At 50.2% G+C, this 24,549-nt stretch overlaps 1 protein-coding gene across 10 annotated transcripts in view; it reads right to left on the bottom strand.

Moving 5' to 3' along the window:
- Plekha6 (pleckstrin homology domain containing A6) overlaps nucleotides 1–24,549 on the bottom strand; it is a 134,493-nt gene that overhangs the window by 69,613 nt on the left and 40,331 nt on the right. For 5 of the 10 annotated variants that reach the window (XM_029481845.1, XM_029481842.1, XM_029481849.1 and 2 more), the window contains exon 1: nucleotides 22,248–22,270. The exons of 1 other annotated variant lie outside the window; for it this stretch is intronic. The gene's annotated coding sequence lies outside the window, so the exon portion shown is untranslated. Of the gene's footprint in view, nucleotides 1–6,802; nucleotides 6,891–10,548; nucleotides 10,762–22,247; nucleotides 22,271–24,549 lie in introns of those variants that run through there. 4 more of the 10 variants (XM_029481864.1, XM_029481865.1, XM_029481855.1 and 1 more) reach the window with 3 other exon arrangements.

Here is a 24,549-nt window from a genome sequence, read left to right as displayed (position 1 = left end):
TTTTCTGTGTAGCCCTGGCTGTCCTGGAACTCACTCTGTAGACCAGGCTGGCCTTGAACTCAGAAATCCGCCTGGCTCTGCCTCCCAAGTGCTGGGATTAAAGGTGTGTGCCACCACTGCTCTGCTCAAAGTTCAATTCTTGCCTGATGCAGAGTCATCTCAACATAGGAGCGGCCATCTGAAAGCACTGAGAAGGTAGGTGAGGCTATGCCATTGCCCATTCCCTCACACCATCATCCAAACAACAGAGCGATGTCAATCTCTCCGATGAAGAGTTAAATGCAGGCTGAGTCGTCACCAGATTGAATTAGCACTTTCTTTGACTGTTTTTTTTTTCACAGTGCTAATGAAGACCAGTGAGACCCTCTAATTGAATCCCCCCTGTTTCAAGCTGTACATTCCTTTCATGCTAATCTGAGAATAGCGATGCTTGAAAACTCTTCTACAGATGGCTCAACTCCATGCAAGACTTCTCCAGACAGGGCACACTAGTAGTTCTGTGCAGAGCTGTTTCCGCTGTGGATGGCTCTTCTCTCATTACACATGATCACACTTGTTCCTGGCTCTCAAGGCCCCCACAAAGCCAGCTGGATTCTTCTTGTAAGCCACAAACCGAGCTCAACTTTAGCTTCTCTGCTGGGCTATCTGCCTCCTAGGGTCACAGAAGTCAATGTACGAGTTGACAAATGATGCCTATCAGAAAGTGCCTTCCCAGTGGGGAAAGATGCCAAGGCAGGGATGCTCTCATCCCTCCCTCACCAATCCTCCACTCACACCTAGAGGGGTAAGATTCATGCCACAGTGGAAAATGCTCCGACTCCATGACAAATGGACCTGGACTGAAATCACAGCTCAGATTCTTACCAACCAAATGTATGCAGAGTCCTAAGTCCCTCTGAGCCCTACCTTCCCTGTCTGTGAAATGGGAAGATTAGTTTTGACCTAGACGATTACATAAGGCACTACACAGTCACAGTGCCTTCAAAGCATTCCAAAAGCAGAGAACACCTCAGACAAGCCTTTCTCCTGATCCGGCGGCAGTAATCAACAACCAGACATGAACCTATCTGGCAAGGAAACATGACCTGACCTGGCCTGAGTCTCCTTACAGACTCTCTTCCACTTCTGTGACTCTTGAAATCAGTCTTGCCACAAATACATTAAAATGACTACAGAGGACAGGCATATGTCACATGTCTTAATCCCAGCACTAGAAGCAGAAGAGGGCAGATCTCTGAGTTCTACCTACAGAGTGAGTTCCAAGACAGCCAGGGCTACATAGAGGACCTTGTCCCAAAATCAAACAAACAAACAAACAAACAAATGAACAATCAAACCAACAAGCAAAATGGCTGAAAAACTACTCCAGACTCTGTTGGGCTTTTACATAGTAGAGTGTATGTACTGTGACTATCACCCTAAAATCCTCAGGCCCTGCAAAGGAGTGGGGAGCTATATAAACCCCTTCTCTAGTCCCCTCCCCAAAGACAGAGGTTTCAGGGCAATCATCAGAGTTATTTAAGCTAAAGATGCTGACAGCCATCTGCCTTATCACCAACCTGGAGAGGGTCTCCGGGTTCCTGGGACCTGCAGCTGGCTCTCAGGAATTCAAGTTGGCATGAGGCTGGGGAGAAGAGTCAAAGCCCAGCCCTTCATGAAAGCCTGCTGCTTGCCTACCCTGAGTGGATCTGGCAGAGGCAATGTGATGCTGTTATTTGGTTGAGCCTCAGGTATAGACATGCCTGAAGATTCCAAACATGCCTCCCAACTCCCCACCTCATTGGGTATCGGGCGCTTTCTCCACCTTCTCCTGGCTTTATCTGCACTGCTTGTGCCCTACGGGCATCCCTAGGGGGATAAATGGCCCAAATATGGCAAACGCTGAAAGAAGGGGGATCTGAGCTTGCGGGAACTTGGACCAATGAGAGGAAAGGATTCTGAGCATTAGGAGGTGCTGAAGATGGGGTGTTCCACAGGTGAACGGGAAGCAAACACGCCACCATCCAGTGGAACAGGTTTGGCATGTTTCTTCTGATGCCATCTCATGGCCCCAGGAGATTTTTATATGGGAAGCCAGTTCTAGTCAATAACAGCAAGTAGTGTTGAGCAATTCCTCTCTTCAAGTCTCTTGGCTCTGGTCACTCATTTTAGGGACTTACTGACGAGCAGTCTATGATCAACTTTCTTAGAGACCCGGGCATCCCAATAAGCTTCCCAGATCTGGTCCTGGATCTGCCCAACACATAGCTCCATCCTGCTACCTCAAGCCACACCTCCCCCCCCAACACACATCAACCATTGGCCAGATGTCCTGATTTCTAACTCTGGTAGCATAAGCTCCATCCCATAGAACAGTGAAGTCTTCCTGAAGTTCCTGGGGAGGATCCCCTATCTACCACATGGAGAACTACATTGTGTATGGCAATCAAACTCAGAAGTCTCCAAAGCCAGGAAAAAGGGGTTGAGCAGTTTGATATCATGTGTGATTAGAGGTTACCCTAGCTCTGGAGCCTTGGAACCCATGGCGAAGCTTGGAAAGCTAAGGCAATACCTTCTTGACCTTTGCATCCAAAAGAAGGCATGCTGAATGGACCACATATCTGCCCTCTCTCTTGGCTTGAATATCTTTAAGGAAATTCTTATCTCCAAGAACTTGGCTGGACTCTCTGACTCTCTATTCTAGACCTACTCAAAGCCAGGAGAAAATTTTATCAGCCAAGCTTGATGCTGTATGCCTATAACCCTAGCCATTATGGAGGGAGGCAAGAGAATTATAAGTTCAAGGCCTCTCTTGAACATAGCAAGTTCAAGGTCCATCTGAGTAGCATTGTCAAACCCTATCTCAAAATAAAAACTAATTGGGACCGGGGGGTGACTGGAGAGATGGCTCGATGGTTAAGAGCACATACTGCTCTTGTTAGAAACCAGAGATCAGTTCTCAGCATCCATGTTATATAGGTTATAACTACCTGTAGTTATACCCTCTAGACTCTATAGGCCCTTGTACTCGTGTGCACACACCCATATGTAGAAACACACACACACAAAATTTTATTAGAAGATCTTAAAGTGGATCGCTGTGATGGAGCAGGAGCAAGGCCCTGGGCTCAACTCCAGCAAGGAGCTGGGAGCCCATAGCAATAAGGGGTTTATATTTTGTGTTGTTTTATTTCGTTTTTTGGGTTGAGTCAGGGTCTCACTAACTCTGGCTGGGCTGAAACTCACTGTGTGGAACAGGAAAATGTCCATCTCCCAGAACCCCACCTCCCTGACTTCCAAGTGCTGGGATTAAAGGTAGGTACTACCACACCCAGCTCATATCAAAGGCTTTTTGAAGAAAGCTGCCACCAGTAGGAGAAGCAACCAGAGATGACTTAAGAGAAGTATCTGTCACCATCACTGGCCTTCCCCAAACTTCAGTAAACCATGAGATGGCCCCGTTCTACTGTTTTCTCTCAAGTGGCTGAGATCTTTAATGTGCCATTCTTGCATCGCTTTTGTTTTGTGCCCCTCCTCCCCCTGCAGCTAGTCTGAACAGCCCATAGTATCTGCCAGAAGCTCCGGGTTCAGGCTTTACCATATCACCATTCCAGAAACCTTGCAGAGAAGAGACTCTCTGGCACCTGGGCTTGACCTCTGGGACCAGAGCCCTATGCAACCTCAGACAAGATCACCACACTTCTCTGTGCCCAAGGAGAGCTTATGGTCTACCACATACTCCTTCAACATAACAACCTGCCTAATATAGAAATTTCTTGAACTAGAAGAGCCTAATTTGTGCTTCTGAGAAAGGGCCAAAAAAAATACACCTCATAAAAAGAGAACCCAGTTCAATTTCCAGGGTGGTTCCAACTTTATCTCCCCCCAATGCTTCTGCACCTACAAGTCTACGCACATGTTCAGAGAAACCACAAGCCTAAGGGTCTGGTAACTGGGGACCTGCCTGGGGAATCCCACATACTTTTCAGACTCTCAGGTCTAAATCCTCAGAAGGGGAGTGATTCTGATGCTCTAAGGCCTCTGGGAGCCTCCGATTTGGAAGAGTAACCATCTATAGTTGAGAGCTCAAGAGAAGTGGAGACTTCCAGCACTAGAAATTGAACATTGTAAATGTCCCTTCCCTAGCCACATAAAGAGATGTTTATAAATGACTGATACCAGGTACCAAGACTCCCAAGTGCAAAACAGACCTTGTGTACTGCTCCCAAAATATACTCCACAAATCCCCTCTGTGGTTTCCAAGGGCAGATGATATCATCATTTCCAAAAGATGACTCTGGACTCTGGGGCTACAAGCCCCAGCCCAGCAGCTGGAAAGGAGTCTCCATTGGAGGCATTCAGGACACGGAAGAGGAAGTAAGAGCTGACCCCTGGCCAGTGGCCTTGTTTTAGAGAGGAAACCTCCTTCATCTTGGAAACTGCAGGGAAGCCAAAACTCAGTTTGAACTCCCTGGGCATGAGGGCTGCAGAGAAAGGGGGCCAGGATGGGATCAGAAACTGAGCCTGCAGGAGGCTGCCCGACGGAGGCCTTCACAGAGGATCCGCTTAGAGAAAATGCTGGAGGCAAAATCTGTGGATTTCATGGGCCAGTAAGACTTCAAATATTGAAATTTGAGGAACCAATGTAAGGCTGCCAAGCTTTTGTTTTTTGCCAAATAAGGAAATCATAAAGCCCAACTACCGTCTCTTCTCACTGTCCACCCAGAAAAGACAGAAAGCTGTAACCTCAGGATACTTTAATACATCTCTCATCACAAGAGAAGTCCTTCACACGAAATACAGTTTGCTTTCAAAAAGAAGAAGAGGAGGAAGAGGGAAAAGAAGAGAAGGAGGAGGAGGAGAAGGAGAGGAAAAGGAAGAAAGGAAGGAAGGAAAGGAAAGGAAGAAGGAAGGAAAGGAAGAAAGGAAGAAAGAAAGAAAGAAAGAAAGAAAGAAAGAAAGAAAGAAAGAAAGAAAGAAAGAAAGAAAGAAAGAGGAAGGAAGGAAGNGAAAGAAAGAAAGAAAGAAAGAAAGAAAGAAAGAGGAAGGAAGGAAGGAAGGAAGGAAGGAAGGAAGGAAGGAAGGAAGGAAGGAAGAGAAAAAGAAAAGTACATTCTCTTTGCTTTTCTCAATTCATCTTATCTGCCATAGGCCAAAACTTGAAAACTTGGGACTCAAAGGGCAGATGACCTCTCTATGACTGTTTTTAATTTGAGCATAAGAGTTAAGAAAAAAGATCCTAAACTTTGGAGATTTTGGCCTCCCTTGGTGCAGGCCATGGGTGGGGGTGGAAACCACAAGCATGTTAACTTAGCCTCTGGGAAGATACCACGCCAACTACAGAGCACCAGGAAGGGTTTGGTAACTTTATGATTTAATGTTCACCGAGGCTCCCTCTCCACCCTGGATCCCCAGGCTTCTATGAGACTCTAATTTTATTGTCCTCTTTACATTTTAAATAATTCAAGTTGAAGACAGAAAGACAATTTGGCTGAGGTGATAAATAATAACTGAGATATTCAGTAGGCTGTGGGCGTGGCTGTGAGCATCCCATCAGCAAGACACCGTTGGAGGCCACAGAGTAGGGCTTCTCCACCCTAAGGAGCGGTTTCTACACTTGGCTGGGGTGGGGGTGGGGGGTGGGGTGAACCAGCAGAGGGAGGCACATAAAGAATGGAGCTGAGGGACCAGAGGGACATGCACCAGGACCAGCGTGTGATTAGGAACTGGGTTAGGGACTGGATCATGAGTTTGCTGATTCTCACAGGGAGCAGCCAGAGTGGACACACATTGCTGTGGCTCTGAGCTGGAATACTGATACAACCAATGATTGTTGCTGCTGCCTGTGGTCCAGAACCCTACACGGAGGCTTCTACCAATCAATCAACACTGGAAATTCTATTTAGAAGAAGCCGGTGACATAAATGAGAAATATTTTTCTTTAAATTCCCACAATTTAAAAAATAACCACACCACACAAACTGCTAATTACACTGTTACTGAGGGGCAGTATGCTTGGCCCATCCTATCCCCACCTCATGGCACTGAGTTCCTGGGTTCAAAATGTTTTTGCCAGATTCACACTGCCTATCACACACTCACACACCAATTTCCTCAAAGGCAGCAGGCAACCCTGGTTTTCTCCTCCAGATTACATCTCCACAGGGAGCAGAGAACTCCTGGGCAGTTGCAACTTTAGAACATCCCCCAGCACCCCCTGTTATTCATTTCCAACCACTCCAGGTCTGTCTCTAGCTCTTCTAATGCATATCTCATCACGCCCAAATCTACTTTTCAAAACCCACCTCCATGTTCTCACTGAGCCCCATTCATCCCGGCCCACCCACCATCCCAGCCAGATCCCGGCTAAATCCTGTCTCACAGCATGTACTGCCCACAAGACCGGTTACCGCTCAAATGGGCCCTGGCAGCAAACCAAAGCCGCCTGCCCATCAGCCTCTCTTAGGGAGTCTGCCGAGTTCTGCCTCTTGCGGCTTGATAACACGCAAACCCAGAACAGCATTCAGCCAGCCTCACCCTCCGCCACTAATCACTTTCCCGTCCAAATATCTGTATCCAGGCATAATGCCAGCCCCACCCACCTAAGGCACTGGCCTCCCTCCTGCCCTGCACTGAGAAGAAAGTGCTCCTGGCATTTGTCTCTCACAGCTCTGACTCTCCCTGCTGGTTCAAAGTAACTGTACATGGAGATCATGCCGGAAGCCATTGGTTAGTTTAGCTACACCAGAAGGGAGCCAAGTGCCTGCCATGCCAAAGCTCTCCCGGAGACATGAGTTCACTGGACACTCCACTACAGACCCACCTCTGTAAGGCCTCTCTCTGATCCCTTACTCCAAGTACATCGATATCCGTATTTCACTCCAAAAATGAGATAGCTCCATGGAAGGCCCCAAGGACGAGGGATCCAGGATCATATTTGTTAGGAGAAAAGTGGGGACACCTGAAAGGGAGAGGGGGTAAGGGAGACTTGCATCCTTGCCATGAATGGACACCCCTTTACAGTGACATAGTCCTCTCTCTGGTGTTCTCTGGAAGGTTTGGGTAGCCCCAGTCCTTCCTAGCTAACACCTCCAAGCTCCCTAATTTTACCTTTCATGCTGAGAGTTAGAGCCCAGCTGAGAGACGCAGAGCACTCGCTGACTGAGAAGAGGAGAAGCAGCACTCCTGTTCCAAGAAAAGTGCCCATGGTGGCAGCTGTGACAGCTGCCTTGGCTTCAGCTCCCATGAGAAAGAAAAGGAGCCTGGGATGAAGAATTTCCCCTGGCCTTCAGGCAAGGCTCTCACATCAGAGCTCTTGCTCTCCCCTCCCTCCAGTGCTAACTGAAGAAACACTGGCTGAAAACCCAAGAGAAGAACTCTGAAAAGGTGATATGTGGAGTCTGGAGCTGCAGGTTGGCTGGGTCCTACATAACCAAGGAGGGCCCTGCTCCCCGGCCTGCCGCCGCCTACTGCCCGCCTTGCCTTCTGGTGCTCCTGGCTTGCTCCCTAGTAGCAGACAGCCCCCTAGCTGCAGTAGCTACTGAAAGCAAGCCCAGCCAACTGAGCAAGCACACAGACAGTCCTGCCAGGAGCTGTCTACCACTTTCTCAACCCCAATGCCCACCAGCATTTCAGGTCCTGGTACCAAAGTGGTCACAGCCATAACAATGCAGGCCAAACTTCCAGATTAGGAGCAAAGATTTTGGGATTCTTTTTTTTTTTTTAAATTGTTCTGGTAGAAGATGTGGGTCTGACATACAGAAGTTTTTAAATACACCTTTCTCTCCTCTCCTTCTCCAATGTTCTGCATAGCACCCTCAGAGGGCCACCCCCTTCCCTTATGTTGGCACAGACAACTCAATCAGGAAACGTGAAAACGGCAAAAGATGGTAGCAGTCATGGTGACAAATGTAGAAGCCAGAAATGGAATGGCCTGGCAAAGCTGGAGAGGGCCTGCCAGCCTGACTTGGCATCCTTGGTTGGCAGAAGGGAAAGAGAAAGCTTTAAAGCCTGATACTCTTACTTGCTGACTTTGGGGAATGGTCCCTTGACTTCTAAGTCTAAATGTCTTCATCTGTAAAATGATGTTAGCGATGCTACCTCAGGGTACCGGTTCAATAAGAGAAGGTGTTGCAGGCAGGAGGTGTACATCAGACACTCAGCAGGTACCCACTGTCCCTCCCCATCACAATGCCACACCCAACTTTATTGCTTTTCTTCTGACTCAGGAGAGACCAGTCAACGACCTTACTATTTACTGTTCCCTCAAGGCTTGGTTTCCTGTTTCTCCATCCACTTTCTGACAGCCAGCCTGGTGACCTCTGGAGTGTCCCTGGCCCAGTCGGCACAATGCAATGTTTCATGTCTGCTGGGGGAAATCTTTGATCTGTAGGCCAAGGTGACAGACTCAGGTGGCTGACCTCCCTGCCGCTGTCTCTCACGGGCTCCTCTTCAGGCTCCACGCTTGATCTCCAGGAGCACAACTTCCTATTCAGCATTTCCAGGAGGGCAGCCAGGCTTCTTCTTAAACTTAGCCTTTCTAAAGTCAAATGAAGCTTACCCACCCTCTGACAATGGTTGATATGGCATGGTCTCCAAGAGATAGTGAGTGGAAGGTGAAGTGAATTTAGCATTCTACTATTTGAATTCAAATAATGGGGCGAGTGAATGGAGACCCCAAGAACTTGTGCATTCGGAATAAATGTCCTCCCAATGAGCTTCATCCCCAATACTGGGTTAAAAATGATTATGACTACTGAGATGGTTAGAACTGAAGTCAACAAATGTTAGGTTAAAGGGTAGATGTCTGCCTCCAGGGCACAGTCTCCATCGCACCAAATCAGCATTCCCAGGGTGGGAGAGCAGTAGACAGACAGAAATGGGACAGCATGGGAGTGTCCACAAAAGTCTCACTAAGACCTGAATTTCAGATAGTTTTTATATGTACAAAATAGTGTTCAAGGGCTAGAGACATGCATGGCTCAGTGGTTAAGAGCCCTGGCTGCTCTGGTAGAGGACCAGGGTTCATTTCCCAGCACCCACAGAGCTGCTGACAAAATGATAATCTAGTTTTGGTGGGTTTCCAGGTTTTTAAAATATAAACACCACTGTTACCTTACAGAGCACACAGAATTAGATAGTAGGCTGTGTTTAGCTCACAATCATACTTAGCTGACCCACTCCTTAACTTAGTGTATCTTCAGTATCCTAGGAAGAGCACAGTATGCACAGGTAATGAAGGCCATTCTAAGGGGACTGGGGTAGATCTGAGGTAGGCAAAAGGGAGATTTGTTATGGAATAATCTCTCTCTCTCTTTCTCTCTCTCTCTCTCTCTCTCTCTCTCTCTCTCTCCCACACACACCCAGCACCCACATGAAAAACTGGGCATTGGTGACACGAAACTGTAACCCTAACACTGGCATGGTAGGAACTGGTAGCTCCCAGTGATTTGCTGCTCAGTCTGAGCAGCCCGGATGGGAAGTCCCAAGTTCATTAAAAAGCCTCTTCCCAATAATGATAATAATAATAATAACAATAATAATAAAGAGAAGTGACTAAAGACTACACAGGACAATGACCTCTGCCCCCCCCATGCATGCACACCAGCGAGCATGCCTGCATGCACACCAGCACAAATACACTCAACACACACACATTAAATTGAATAAAACTGAATATTATGCCTTTTCCTGCTTCCCAACATGAAAGCGGTCAGACTACACTGTTGGTGGGATTACTTGTTTCCTAGTCTCCCTCCCTCCCTCCACTCCCTTCGTTTGTCAACCCCGCCCCCTTCCCACCCCAAGAGAGAGTTCCTGAGCTTGGAAGAGAGGAACAGCAGGCAGGCCTTTGTCAGGTTCTGTCCTCTGGAGGTATCCATTCCCTCCTGGCTTGGGGGAAAACAGGCCAAAAGCCATCCAGCCCCAAATGCTCACATCTCGGCCACCAGAGGAGGACAAGTGTGGCCTGTCCCTGGCTCAGCTGCCTGCCTTCAGCCTCTGCAGGAGCCAGGTTGCAGGGCTCACAGCAGGTTGCAGCCCTCAGGAGTACCTGAGGCTGACCACTGCCTGAGCAACACAAATGCAATATAGACCTGGGGTCTGGCAATCCTCTGCACAGCCTAGCTCTGGAACAAGCATTTGGCTGGTTCAGCCAGGAGGACAGGGAGCAGGGTTGGGGGTCTTCTGTCCAGAGTCCCACCCAGTCCTATTCCTCACAAATGCACTGAAGAGTGCTTAGATTGGCACAAAAAGAAAGGCAAATGGACGTGCAGGCAGCCCCAAGCCATGAGGAGCAAATGACCAGCATGTCCTTTAGTGTGAGTGTCCTCTCAGGGGCTTGGAAACATTTCCAAGCAGAGCCCTTCAGTCACTTCCAAACTCAGCTTCAACTCCTGGGTGCTCCTGGCTGTCTGGGCAACTGGAGCTCTAGGTCCCCAATGATGGAGTGTGGCTGAAGTTCCCATGGGCTCCCTCTCCACACTGCTTCACAAAGATGGCTGCACCCACCATGGCTGTCCCCCACCACAGTGCACAGTGGCCTGTCAGACCCAGCACTTTTCAGCTCACCTGGCTTAGGGACTCTGTGGACACTGGGATGTCCTGCCGGTTTCCCAAGAGGGGAGATCTTAGCCTGGGGTTTGGAGTGCACACATTAAACCTCCTGCTTCTTCCTCTCTTCTGTCATTAACAAGAGGGCTGTAGGACCAGAGGAATCGCCAGTGCTCTGCCTGAGAGACACTTGCTCTCGGGTGGCTGTCCTAAGGAACGCCCTGCACTACCCACACTTTGTCTGTGGGTATCTTCTGGGAGCTGTGGTCATTAGCAGGGAGAGCCGTGTGGGTGTCTAATTAAGCAATCAACAGCAAATGCAAAACCGGTTCAAGCTGCCTGCTGACAGGCACCCAGGAGCCTCTCACAGACAGCTCCCTCTCCCCCAGCTTCCTGGAAAGGTCCCTGTTGTTTGCCTGACTGCAGAGAAGTGTCCCGAGCTGCCCTCCTACTATCCGCTGGCACAGACTTCACACTCCCACAGGGTGCAATTTCTGCAGCTCACAGTATTAATCGGGCTCCTAGAAATGTGGGCCTGGCAACCCTCCTAGGTGGGCAAGTGAAGGGGTCCAGAGAAACAGCCTTCTGGGAGGCAGCTTCCTTGTCTGGCCTTTCTCCGTGGCTCCAGGGCCCTGTCTGGCCACTCTGGCATGTTAGAGTGAGGACATGTGGGTGTGCTCAAGACCATGATGAGATGGCTGGAGTGGGCAGCAGCTGTTCCTTCTAACTGAGACGACTGGGGAGAGCACCTGGCTCGCCCTGTCCTATTTCACCTTTTAAATGGAATGCCCCATCTGCTCTGGGAGCCGGGGAAGAGGGGAAGAGGGGGAGGGTCCCTGTAAAGAGAAGTTTTCCTTTCTTTTCTTTTCTTTTCTTTTCTTTTCTTTTCTTTTTTTAAGAGTCTGAGGTCTCCCGAATCCTATCCAACACTTGTCCACGAAATAAGGAGGGGAAATAGTCTGTTAGCAAAACCACAGGGGCACATGGGAAAGACTAGACTAGCTCTACCTACCGGGTCACCATTGCCCCTAGCTTAAATCAATCAAAGCAATGAACAGATACCTGCCACTGTCCTGTAGCAACGCATACCCTAAGCAAGGAGTAAGATATATTCAACCCCTTAACCTCATGCCCTGTGCTCTCCCTGGGCCACATCCCATCTTCCTTGTGCCTTTATCTCTCCGTGCAGAGGCCTTTACCCACCTATGACCTGTCTTACAGTGAAGCCAGAGGCAGAGATGCCTGTATTGATACCTAGGGTAGGGGTGGGGGCTCCAAAGGGACAGTGCCTAGGCCACAACTGGGGACAAGAGATAAGCTGTGCTTCAGGGACAAATCCAGGGCTTGTAATTCTTCAGGGCTCCCGCCCCCACCAGCCCACACCCTCCTTGCCCTCATGCCCTCTCAAGCTCTGCCGGTTCTGCTCGGGACTCTGGAGCACACTCTGGTTCTGCCATGATCTGTGGTTCTTTCCTGAAGAAAGCAGAGCGTGACTTCTATTTCTAACCACTGGGCCCTGTCCAGCCACCCTAACTAGAGAAGCTGGATCATACCGGCCACAAGTTGATACCATGAAGGGCTTGAAATGGATCACAGGAGAGAGTTTATTACCCTGTCATTAAGCTTTACAACTAAAGAAACTTCCTCCAGGAAGGAGGGTGGGGTTAACACCTATTTTCACAAGGTACTGTCTGGCTCAGAAAATCTCAAACATTTCCCCTTCCTCCTTGCCCACCATGCCAATACTAAACTCATCCATTTGAAATCTTAGGCCCTGATATAGTTCTCTCCTGAGAGGCTCTACCAGTGCCTGACAAATACAGCCAACCATTGGACTGAGCACAGGGTCCCCAATGGAGGAGCTAGAGCAAGGACCCAAGGAGCTGAAGGGGGTTGCGACCCCATAGGAGGAACAATAATATGAACCAACCAGTAAACCCAGAGCTCCCAGGGACTAAACCACCAACCAAAGAGTACACATGGATGGACCCATGGCTCCAGCCCCATATGTAGCAGAGGATGGCCTTGTCGGTCATCAATGGGAGGAGAGGCCCTTGGTCCTGTGAAGGCTCCATGCCCCAATGTAGGGGAATGACAGGACCAGGAAGCAGTAGTGGGTGGGTTGGTGAGCAGTGGGAGTGGGGAAGTGGTAGGGGGCTTTCCCTGTGCTGGGATAACAAGCGTACACCACCCATATTTTCCCGAGTCGACCAGCTGACACGTGGATAATGAATGTGTATCAGCTCTCTCCTCATCTTCCAAACGCTCTGCGTGTGAGTGTTCTAAGCAGCCGAATGGAACATAGCATCTTCATGTCTCCTCAAGGGACCTTGAGATTTCTATCCTACCGCCTGCAATGATTTTCTTCCCTTTTCCACTGGGTGGACCATCTCTCAGCCATTAGAGAAAGCTGCCTTTTAAAGTGGCGGATTCTAGCCACATCGATCATCTTGTAACCAGAAAAATACTTCTCCATCCCAGAGAGAGGTGGGCCCCAAATCTCCTAGGAAAAGGCAGTAGACAATGATTTTGGCTGAGCTCAAATGCCAGTTCCTCTAGGAATTCTCTCCAGCTGTTCAGACCCCAGAAGTCCCTACCATGCTGAAATGGCCACACCTCAGTCATTTATTTCGTGGGCACGCCCTAAGCAGCCATAGTGAGGCATCTCCATCTTTGACATGGATACAGACAAAATAAATGAAGGAAGCATCCTCTCACTGGGGGCAATAGTGACAGCTAGAGGGGTGGAGCCAAGAGGTGCTCAGGTGTACATCGTGGAAGCAGTGAAGAGGCACAAGCGCATTGCAGGGTAGGGGTAACAGAGGATGGCAGAGGGCAATAGGCATGGACACTGCACTCTGCTGGACATGCTCCACAGTTAGGACCACTGTCAATCCCCACACAGGAGTGCTGGGAAGGCACTGGGAGGCCACTGTGGGTCCCACAGTGTAGATGACATACAAAATGCTAGCGTCTCATGCATCAGTAGACCTCCGCTGCCTGTGTGCTCCCTCCCCACAGGAAGAATGGGCTCCATCAAGGGCAGCTAGAGCGCTGAGATATTTTCCTAACTTCTAAAACTCATGAACAGAGGAGAATGGTGGGAAGACACCCAGGTTGGGTGACCATGGCTTTCGTGATAACAGAATGAAAAGAGGCTACTGGAGCATTCCTGAACCCACAAGAAACCCACACTGAACTAGGGAGATAGCTGTGGGACACGAAGAACAAGGACACAGGAGACGCTCACCAAGCCCCCAATGTCAGCACGGGATGTCTGGAGTGGGGCTTTCTCTACATAACCGGGAGCTGGCTCAGCCCCTAGGCAGAGCTTTTCCTTCCTCCCTACTCTAGGGATGACAACTTAGCTAACAAGTTCCAGAAAAATGAAAGAATCTTCTGGAAAGGCACAGTCTCCTCTGCTTCCCCTCTTCCCTACGCTGCCAAGCACTGCTTTGATCCTTGTATGGACGGCTAAGATTTAAACCCATTCCCAGAACACTGGGGAAGTTAAGACAGACATCAACCTTACTAACATAAACTCATTCCGCATCTAAGTGTGATGGAACGCACCTGCGATCCCCGCACTGGGAGGCTGACGTGGGAGGAGGGAGAGTTCTAGGCTAGCCTGAGCTATACACTTAAGACCCTGTCTCAGAAAACCAAGGCCTGGGGACACTGCTTGGGAGTGGTAATGCTTGCCCACCACATCCATGTTGCTAGGTTCAACCTTCATCACCACACAACAGACAGACAAACACTCCTCCCTGGAAAAGTCAGCATAACTAAAATGTCACTACAAAGCAGAGAGACAGAGGGAAGTCACGGTCTTTTGTGCCACACATGGCTGTCCCCACAGTGGGAATTGCTCCATTGATCTGGGGCTAAAGCACAGAGGTGCCAAATGGTGACCCAAGAGAGAAAGAGCATGACCCTGTGACCCCGTCTCTCTCTTAAACACTCCCATCCATCATGGGGGACCTGCTGCTGACAGAAGCCAAAGCACCAACCACAGACCTGAGCTGGAGGCTCTTTCCAGCCTTGTCCAAAGCCACAAACATCTCTACACCTCTCTCCCTAAACTCAAAAGAGCTCAATCTAAACCTGAGGTACCACGGGCAAGCAAGACACCACTTGGTTCTCAAGAGTAGCTCTGGACACTTCCCAGCCGTGGTAAACCTCAACCTCAGCTATCTTCAGGGCAAGGAGTAAGGTGGTACCCAGCACCAGCCAGGCCTCTCCTGGGAGTCTCCACAGAACTGCCCATCCTAGAGCGAAAGCCCGGCCCCGCTGACACCTGGGCCTCCCCTGCCAGAGGAGCGTGGGCTCTCCAGACACCTCCCATCCCACGGTCACCGAGGGCCTCTGCAGCTGTCTCAGCTCAACACTCACACTAGATCACCACTAAAGCCCATTGCCCTTGGGGTCCCCTAGCCCCCTTCTCCTGTAGAACTCTTTAGAAAGAGCTTTTCTAAAGGACACTAAATAAACAAACAGCACATTTTTCCTGTTTTGTTTTTTGAAATCATGTTTCTCTGTGTAGCCCTGGCTGGCCTGGAGTTTGCTATGTAGATCAGCCTGGCCTCTTAACTCACAAAAACCCATCTGCCTTTGCCTCCTGAGTACTAGAATTAAAGGCATGCTTTGCCATACCTGGCCCTTTTTTAATTTTTAAGTTTGTATGCAGGTGTGTTTTTGCCTGCATGTATGCCTGTCACAGATCGTTACCAGCTCCCTCGTGAGTGCTGGGACTAGAACACGGATCCTCAGGAAGGACAGCCAGTGCTCTCAACTGTTGAGTCATCTCTCCAGCCCCTTATTTTTCAGTTTATTGGAAGAAATGGCAGAAAATCTGAGTGTGCCCTGTGCTTAGTGAAGGGGGAGTGTTATCTGTGACTTCTTAAGCACACATGGGGTTAATGATGTAAGCCATAGAGTGTTTGACCAAGGGGCTTGACCAAGCTCTGTATGGAAGCTTTGGACACCTCTCCACTCGGGACAGTCTGGATGTGTACACAGGTATGCCCGCACAGCCCTGCTTACCAGGTATATACTGCTTCAAGGGGACAGAAAATAAAAAGCCATTGTGTGAGAGAGTAATGCTACACATAGTCAGATCTCCAAGGCTCAGGCTTGTCCACTGGCTTTAGAGCAAGTGACTGAAGTGATTAATAAGCAGTGCCTTCAAGAAGGTTGAACACAGTGCTAAGTGCTTTCCAAATTCACTCATCTAATCCACACACCGACACCTCTTATCCTGGTTTTACAAGAGATGAAACAGAAGCACACAGAGGTTACGTTATTGCCCAGCAGGGCCAGGATTTAAACTTGGCCTCTCGGATGTGGTTTCAACCTCTGGGCTGCAGCTGTTTTACTTTGCTACCAATTTCTTTTGGAGAAGACAGACAAGAGGGCCTAAGACAAGGTTGCCTTTGTCTGTGAGAGGGGAGGTTTCATGTGTTTCATTTACCTTAAAACCGAGCAATGTAATGATCTAATGGCTGGAATTCCCCCATGGTGTCCAGAAAGTTCCACCACCGATGCAGACAACGGACAGTTCACAGAGGTGGCCACGGAGGGCTCTGTTAACCACAGTGGGCCGAGCTTAGCTAGGGGATAAGTACTAACTCATCTTTTCCACAGTCTAGATACAAACATCGGGACAGCCAACTGCCCCCACATGCAGCCCATGAGTCCCAGGATTTGCAGGGCCACTCTGAAAGTGAGCACCCTTCAAAGAAGAGGGGCTCCCAGTAGATGGACAACTGAGTCTCTCTCTCTCTCTCTCTCTCTCTCTCTCTCTCTCTCTCTCTCTCTCACACACACACACACCAGCTCTCACGTTCTCCCCACCTTGACAACGTCTATGCCAAGTCCCACCCTGCATGATGCCTTCTGTTCCTCCCCACCCCCACAGACAAAGCAGCATATCACATGGGATGGGGAAGGAGGAGAGAGACAGCTGAAGCAGTGGTGGCGGTGGCGTGGTGTTCGCTGGCCCAGAGAGCAGTGCTGGGAACAGAAGGAGAAGCGGGCAGCTCATCTTGTTCGCTTTATGGAGCATTCGCTCTCCTCCCAAAGGACAGCAGCTACCACCTGCTCTGTCCGCAAGCCTAGCAAGCATTTGCATCTCATTCAGTGACTGGCCTCAACTGTTTTCCCTTTACAAATAGAGAAACTGAAGTCAAGTAGAGGAACTTTCTCCTTGTCACCAACTGTGAGGCCTGAGTGTATATGTTGGCTGGCTGAGTCTCCCTCATCACAGCATCCCTGGTGTCTGGCATGTGACTGCAGAGTCCCCTGGGCCTCTCACTTCGGGGCTATGCTTCTCAGGCCTGGAATCCTCCGAGGCCCGGCCTGTGTCTGTCGGTCAGATGGTGTGACAAGGGTGGGATGGGACCTCTGCTGTTCTAACAAACTCATAGAAACAGCTGCACAGCTGCTCTGGGCTTGCGTGATGAAAATGACTCAGGAAAAGAGTGGCCTGGGAGTCTCCCTAGCCCCCAAGGTGAGGGTGAACTTTGGAGGTGCTTCTCATGTGAGGACCCTTGCTCTACCACACACCCCACCAGAAGCACTGGATGGACTGTGGAGGGGTCCCAGGCCAGAGGAGGGTCCTGTAGAAAAGGCCCTGGCAGATGCAGACTGCTCTCCTTTATAAAAAGCAACTAGAAATCCTCATTTAATAGCCTGGCTTCCCTCTTGGGTGAGGAGACAGGGAGGCTTCCTGACAGCCGTGCTGCCAAACACTTGGGAGCCTCTGTGCCACCCCCTTCCCGAAATCCCACTTCTCCCCACATGACCCTCAGTACAGACTGCTTCCCTGCTCCACACACATCAGTAAGGCACGTGGGGCCGGCCCTGGATGCGCAGTGTGAGAGGATGGAGCAGGAGCCGGGGGTCTCTCTGCATCTTCCAAAGCTTCAGAGTGCCGCCTCTATCTTCTGCATCTTACCTGGCCTTTTGAAAAACAAATCCTTAACCATGCCCGGCATGTGCCAGGCACCAAGCACCTGGAAAAGAAGATGGAACCTATTCCAGGTGATCTTGTGACTCCTTCTGCGTGCCAAAGAACTGAGAAGAGGACAGCCAGACTCTATCATTCCTGGCTCTTTAAATGAACAAAGCTGTTCTTGATGGCCAGAGGGCAGGCTGGGGCTAGCCAGAGGCCACGGCTGCCCACAAGGACAGCAGAGGCTGGGAAGTAAGTGAGGCGGACCGGACTGGTTGGGACATGAAGCACCACAACACAGACACCAGAGGTTCTGAGTGCTCACTCTGTCCCCACAGCAAATACCCTGTGTGTGCTCAGGCAGGCTATACAGCCTCTCTGATCGTCAACTGACTGCACATGGCCATCATGGGATGGAGCCAGAAGAGGAGAGGGAGCAAGCTGATTGGGCCTCATGCCTACTTAACAATCTTTAAAGGGTGAAATCCTGTCCCCTGTGGGAGGGGGGAGGGGAGGAGGGGCAGTCAAGGCTCTCACCAGCTGCCAGAATTCTGCCTCCTTGCACAGACCCTGAAGACCCAAGGCTCCCAGGCTGCCATGTGCCTCTGTCCACAGTGTTTGCTATTTTCCCTCTGAAGTGCACAGCTTCCCTCAGACCCCGCCTGAACCCTCCCACGCTCCTGCATCCCTGCGCATCCCTGCGCATCCCTGCCGCAGAGTCTCCTGCAGAAGGCTCCTTGTTTCTTATTATCCTCATATTTTGTTTCTGAGCCCATCTCCTCTGCTAGGCTGGAAACATCAGAAAAGAAGGGCTTACACTCTACTCTGTGCCTGCCATGAGGATAAGGGAGGTTTAGAGCCTGTGTCCCCTGTGCTGAGGACACTGTGGACGTGGCGGCCCAACCTGTCACTCAAGAAGCTGGAGTTGCAGAGCCTCCTGGCCCCTCCCCTTTAGCAAAAAGCTAAAGGTTGAGAATAGACTGAAACCTCCAGCCACCCCAGCTCTGGCTCCTTACCATGTGCACAGGGGCATAGCTCTCGGTACTTTAGTTAGATCTTTGGCAAAATCTTGTTACTTTGACTTTATAGATTTTAAAAAAGGAAAAGTGATGTCAGAAAGGTTAGGGAAGTTGCTCAAAGTCACACAGCAGACTACAGAGCTTACACAGGACTTCAGGTCTGTCTGGTTATCTGCTACACTTAGCCTCATGATGCATAATTTAACTCAACTGCAAGTGCCTGTGTGTGCCCAGGCCTCCTGCTTAAAATGAGGAAATGAGGCACTATTGACCTCAGGCTTTAAAACCATGCATCCTGGGAATTCTCTCCAGCTTCCGGTCCATTGCTAGGCCAGCTCCTACCCTATCTAAGAAGGCCAGCGGATTTCACATCAGACTGCGGCCCCAGCCTTCATCACTTCACAGTGACATTACTGTGAGGCACAGACTGGGGGCTTGGCAGGTGTCTTCCCTAAGGTCACTACTAAGAGCCATCGGGGATGGGAGCCTTGGGGGCTCCCTACCCCACCCCGACACCCCTGCCAGCCACAACTATAATCCTCACATTGTAGCCACAGCTACTCTGCTCTTCTCTATTTTCCTCCCCCAGAACCTAACTGTGGGCTGCTGCCCGGGTCCAGCTCATCTTTACACCTCATCCCTGTCGTTTGGCTGCTCCAGCCCCAATGCACAGAAAAGATCCTTCATTCCTTGGGATTTCGAATGTGCCCATCCATCCTGCAGAGCATCCTGAAGGATGCATTATTCTTCCCACCCTAAATCTAAGCCACCTCTTCCAGGGAGCCCTCCCTCATTGGCTACGTTCAAATATGACCTTGTTGTCTGTGTTTCCATGGGACTTAATCTCCTCCCTGCCTTTACAGTGTCTGGAGCCATCATATGACACATCCATTTGGCAAACATTAACTAGAAGCCTTTGCCACATACCAGCCATCTACTGTGCAACTGCTAGGTACCAGACACTTGGCCCTTGGGAAACCTGCACTCAAAGCAGTGATCTTCAGACCCTTTCCTGGAAGAAGCTAAGCTCTGTGCCTGGGCTGCACTTTCCCAAGGACTGTCTCCTCTCTGCTCCATCAAGCACCTGACTTACAAGGACTTCTGCTTTTGCACACGGGCATCACTGGCTCCTTTCGACAGCGCGGTCACTCCTACAACGCAGGGAAGGCAGAAGGTATTAGGCTACTGAAAAGACAGCAAACCGTGCCCAATGTGCCTTCTGCTTGCCAGCTTGGGCATCCAGGGAACTCAGGCCACATGGCTTCCACAGCCAATCTCCTGTGTCCCAGACCATGAAGATGAGAACTTTGGAGAGATGGACGGGACCGCTTCTCCCGCACTGCCTCAGTCAGGTCAACAGAGGCAGAGAGAAAGCTGAGGTAAAGAGGGTATTGTAAGAGGCCTAAAGCCTTTGCCACAATCATGCCTGCATTCCCAGCACAGAGGTGCGGTGCCACACACAGGAAGAACGTGTGGAAAGACAAATGGCAGAGGGTAGACAGATGCTACCTGACTGCAATGGAATATGTGCTTCCGCGGGGTGCCATTCTAAATGCAATGGACTCTGTCTCGGTGGCCTAGTAAGACGGCCGTCTGGCTACCTGCCTTCTATGGGGAGGGAGGAAATAGACAAAATGAAGCTAAAATCCTTCTTCCAGGCAGAGTAGGGAGTAGGCAGCAACTGGACAGAGGGGCTTCAGAGCAGGGCTCTGGCTCCAGCAGCCAAGTGTAAGGCATGCCACAGACATGTCTGGGTTCCAATCATGAGTGTAGTAACTGAGAACTAAGTAAGCCCTGACCGGAGGCTCTATGGGAGTTCCCATTCCCCGCCCTAACCTGTCATAGTGCAATATAACCCAGCTGCACTTACCCGGACACCGTGAGTCTCCTTTAAGGCCAACCCCTTAGATGCCGGAGCTACCTGAGGGTCTGCTCCTCATGGGACAGTTCTTACTGGTATGATGGCCAAGCAGCCCTAGGAGAGTCAGGGCTGTGGACTTGCGGGCTATAGATGGAAGGATATTTTTTTATTTTCAGTACTTGCAGATGCTGAAACGGTGGACAGGATTAGCATTTGTCACTAGGGACAGACACGCTGCAGAGATTTATAAATAGGGTAAGTCAAGGAGCCTGTGTGAATGACCCCTTTATGGGATGAGAGGAAGGGCAGGACCGGACAACAGCACACTGCGCTCTGGCCATTCTTTGGCCCCAATCACAAGTGTACTAAGAAACAGACACCAAGGCAAGAAAACTGAATCACTACTCAGATGAAGAAAGGAGTCAAACAGACTGGATCATGGCTCAGTGGAAAGGGCCCAGGTTCCATCCCCGCACGAAAAACAACAACAAAGGAATCTTTGAGAGAGCTAAGAATTAAACAAACAAACAAAAAAGAAAAACAAAAAAACAAAAAAAAAAAGGGAAAAGAAAAAGAAAAGGAAACCCCCTCTGGAGAAAACAAAACAAAACGAAGCAAACAAACAAGAAACCACAGAGCAAAGGGCTTTATGTCTAAGGTGCTGAACTGGGAAGTAGATTGTGAGCCTGGTGTTTTAATGTGACCTGTGGACAACAGCTAGGCCTGTGTTGGGAAAAGGAGACTGGAGAGCAGATGGTCAGATGACACTTGGTATCATTCGGGAGGAGAAACTGACACAGATTTGATTGTCGTGCTCCCCCACAGACAGGCAGGAGCCTGCTCCACACTAGGCCTCAGCTAACCCGAACACTGTTAGGTGTAGCTGTGTGGATGTCACTCCTGAGAGACAGGAAAGGTCTCTGGGGAGCATCATGGGTAGGTAACATCCCTGTCTCTGAGTCCAGATCTCTGGGGTCGGCTCACAGAACACAGAAAATAAGTGGGAAACAGACATGTTTTCCTTCGGTGAGCAAAACAGAAATGGGAACTGGGCTGGCTGCAGGCTAGCTGAGGGAGAATCCCTAGACAGTGACTAACTGTCTCCATTTTGCTGGGATTAAAGGGAGTTCCTGACACACAGGACATTTTTCAGGAAAGTCCAGAACAAACCAGGTTGGCTTGGTTATCTCATTAAATGACTCATACTTGATAATGTCTCTGGTTTGATAAGAACCAGTGGGCACCACATGAACCCTTTGCTCAGATGAATCTAGAACTCTGTCCCCAGAGTTGGGAGGCCTTGTGTCCAACTGCCTGTCCTGGGAGTCCTAGGGCACATACACCATTGTATCAAAACACTACCTGACTAGAAAGGTGACTTCTTTGTGGGGAGGGGTGTCAAACCGTTTCACAAAGGTAGAATTTCAGATATCTTACATTATCAGATATTTACATTATGATTCATAGCAATAGCGAAATTACAGTTATGAAGAAGCAATGGAAATAATTTTATGGCTGGGGGTCACCACAACATGAGGTATTAGCGCTGCACCATTAGGGAGGCTGAGAACGACTGCTCTAGAAAGTTCTTTTGAGTGACTGTTTGAATAGTTTGTGCAAGCTCTACGACAGACTTTGAGCTGGGCATCTGGGTGGCCCCTGGGCAGCCAGATGGCCACTTGGTCCCTCAAGGATCTCAGTGAACAAATACTGGAAGACGACCACAAGAAGAAACAGCAACAGCCACGCCAAGCTATCAAAATCAAACGCAGGCTACCCTGAGCATGCAGACCCTCTGTCCACAGGAAGCGTGGCTCCTCCCCATGTCCAGCCCCTCAGAGTCCAGTACAAGCAGCCGAGCTGCCCCTAGCTTGGGTCCCTTTACCTGTCCTCTGCTCTGCTGTTGAGTGTGCTCAGCAGCACTCGTGGCCAGCCCCTCAGTGGCCAGCTTTCTCTGCAGCTCCAACTCCGTGCCTCCTCCTGCCAGCTGAAACGGAGCCCAGCTCTGACTGTGTCCTTGAGCTTGTGCAGACCAAAGGGCATCCGTGGACACCCAGATCCCCTGTCCCTAGAGCAGGTCTACCCTGTTCTTGGGCCAGGCAGGAGGAACATGGCCTTGAAAAGTCTGAATGAATAAAGCTCCCCTTTGCCTCTGCCTACTGAGCCATGTCTGCATGGGACAAACGCTCTGTCAGTGCCCACAACATAAAAGGCGCTAGGAAGGAAGAGAGCAGCAGAGACTCGAGTCTAGAGCCTGAGGGAAGAGGCCGAGAACACCAAAACACATGAGGTTCCCTGTGCCTACTCTCCTGACTCTAGCACAGTTGTCCCACTGTCCCTCCCACATCACCCAGTGGACACCTGAGCAATGTGGTGACAGGGACAGGGACAGCCAAAAGCAACAGCAATGCCACAACAGTGCTCACATGCTCTGCATCAGCCTCTGTTTAAACTTAGAGCACATTTCTAGCAAATTGCCTTTGCTGCCAGAACCATAAGGACCAGCCCCTCTTCCAGCTTCTTCATCGTCCAGTCACACCTTCACTAACATTCACACTCCTAGAGAGCGCTCCCTGTGCTGAGCTAGGCATTGGGACTTGGGCACAAGTCCAGCCTGACCTCACCAAGCCTACTCACCCCCATCACTCCCGGTTGGCTCCTTTCTTCCTGAACGGGTACAGATGAGTCAAGGCCTGCCCACGGCTCATACCCTGGAGCTCTGTGTTCAGGCAGAGAAGCCTCCGGGTGGAAGCCAGCTCTGCACAGCAGCATGCATGCAGTAGGAGCACGAGGTGAAACGACTCCTTCTGTTTCTGCTTCTCCCTAGTCTCCCTCTGCCAGGGATCGGCTCTCCATTCACATGTGTGAGTCACATGGCCAAGCTCTCTACAGAAGCAGCTCTAGGATGCTCTGCGCAGGAGCCCGGGAGAGAGAAATACAGTGTTGCACTAGCTCGCTTTGTTTACTCTTGTTCTGGGATGCCAGAGGCGGCAGCATCCAGGCTCCTTCATTGTCTGGGCTTCTTCTCCTCGGCTCCTCTCTTTCCCCGCCTGATGTTCCCTGCTTCTCTGTCTCCCTCGGGAGACCCACCTTGTAACTCCAGTGACCAGCATGGGAGAAGGAGCCGGGCTAGCCAATAAGAAGGAGCTGTTTCTAAGAGTCCAGGAGCTCAGATGCCTTCCTGGCTGGAGCCTCTGGCTCACTTAACTCCAGGAGGTACTGACAGCCTCTGGTTGATTGGCTTCCTTTTCTGCCTGGCAGGTTGTTGTTTCATTTTCTTACCACAGATTTCCATCTTCGATCTGCAGGGGCAGATGGGTGAACAGCTGAGCCAGGCCTCCGAGACCTCAATTTCTCCCAGGGAGGAGCCTCATCCACCCAGTTCTCCAGGCTCAAACCTCGGGGGACCTTCTCGAGAGTAAGAGACAGTCCAGTCCTCCAAGAGGGAAAAGTACCAGGAGCAGGTCTAAGCCAAACCCTGATCCTCCACACTCCTTCCCCGATCCTATTCCTCAGAGAAGGACAGGGCAGCTACAGGGCAGCCAGATTCTACCCCAGGACAGTCCACTCACTATGATTCGGAGAGTAAGGACCCTAACTTCTCTAGACACAACGCCATTGTCCTAAAAAAAAAATGTTAACTTTCTGATAAGCATGGCCAATAGGAAAAGAACAGAAATCGCTCCTGAGGTCTGCATGGCCCTCCTTGGCGACGGACACAAAGCAAAGAAGGTATAGACTCTCGTCTCCACAGCATACAACCAGCTGCTGCCTGTCTACCACTCGGTTAGGCATCAGTTGCCAAGAGAAGATTTACATAACAATCGAGAACGCATAGCTATGCTACCTACGGTGTCCCTTGCACCTTGCTGAGTTCCTTATTTAATAGTCATAAAATAACAGGGTGTGGTGGCGCGCACCTTTTAATTCCAGTACTCAGGAGGCAGACAAGTGGATCTCTGTGAGTTCAAGACTAGCCAGGATACATAGTGAGACCTCGTCTCAAATATTTATAATTTTGGCCCAAGGCCAAGTAATTAGAAAGAGGTCTAAGCCGGGCATGGTGGCACACACCTTTAATCCCAGCACTCCGGAGGCAGAGGCAGGTGGATTTCTGAGTTTGAGGCCAGCCTGGTCTACAAAGTGAGTTCCAGGACAGCCAGGGCTATACAGAGAAATCCTGTCTC

Source organism: Mus caroli, chromosome 1, assembly GCF_900094665.2.
Source record: "Mus caroli chromosome 1, CAROLI_EIJ_v1.1, whole genome shotgun sequence".
Taxonomy (NCBI): Eukaryota; Metazoa; Chordata; class Mammalia; order Rodentia; family Muridae; genus Mus; species Mus caroli.
This window is presented reverse-complemented; position numbering and strand designations above follow the sequence as displayed.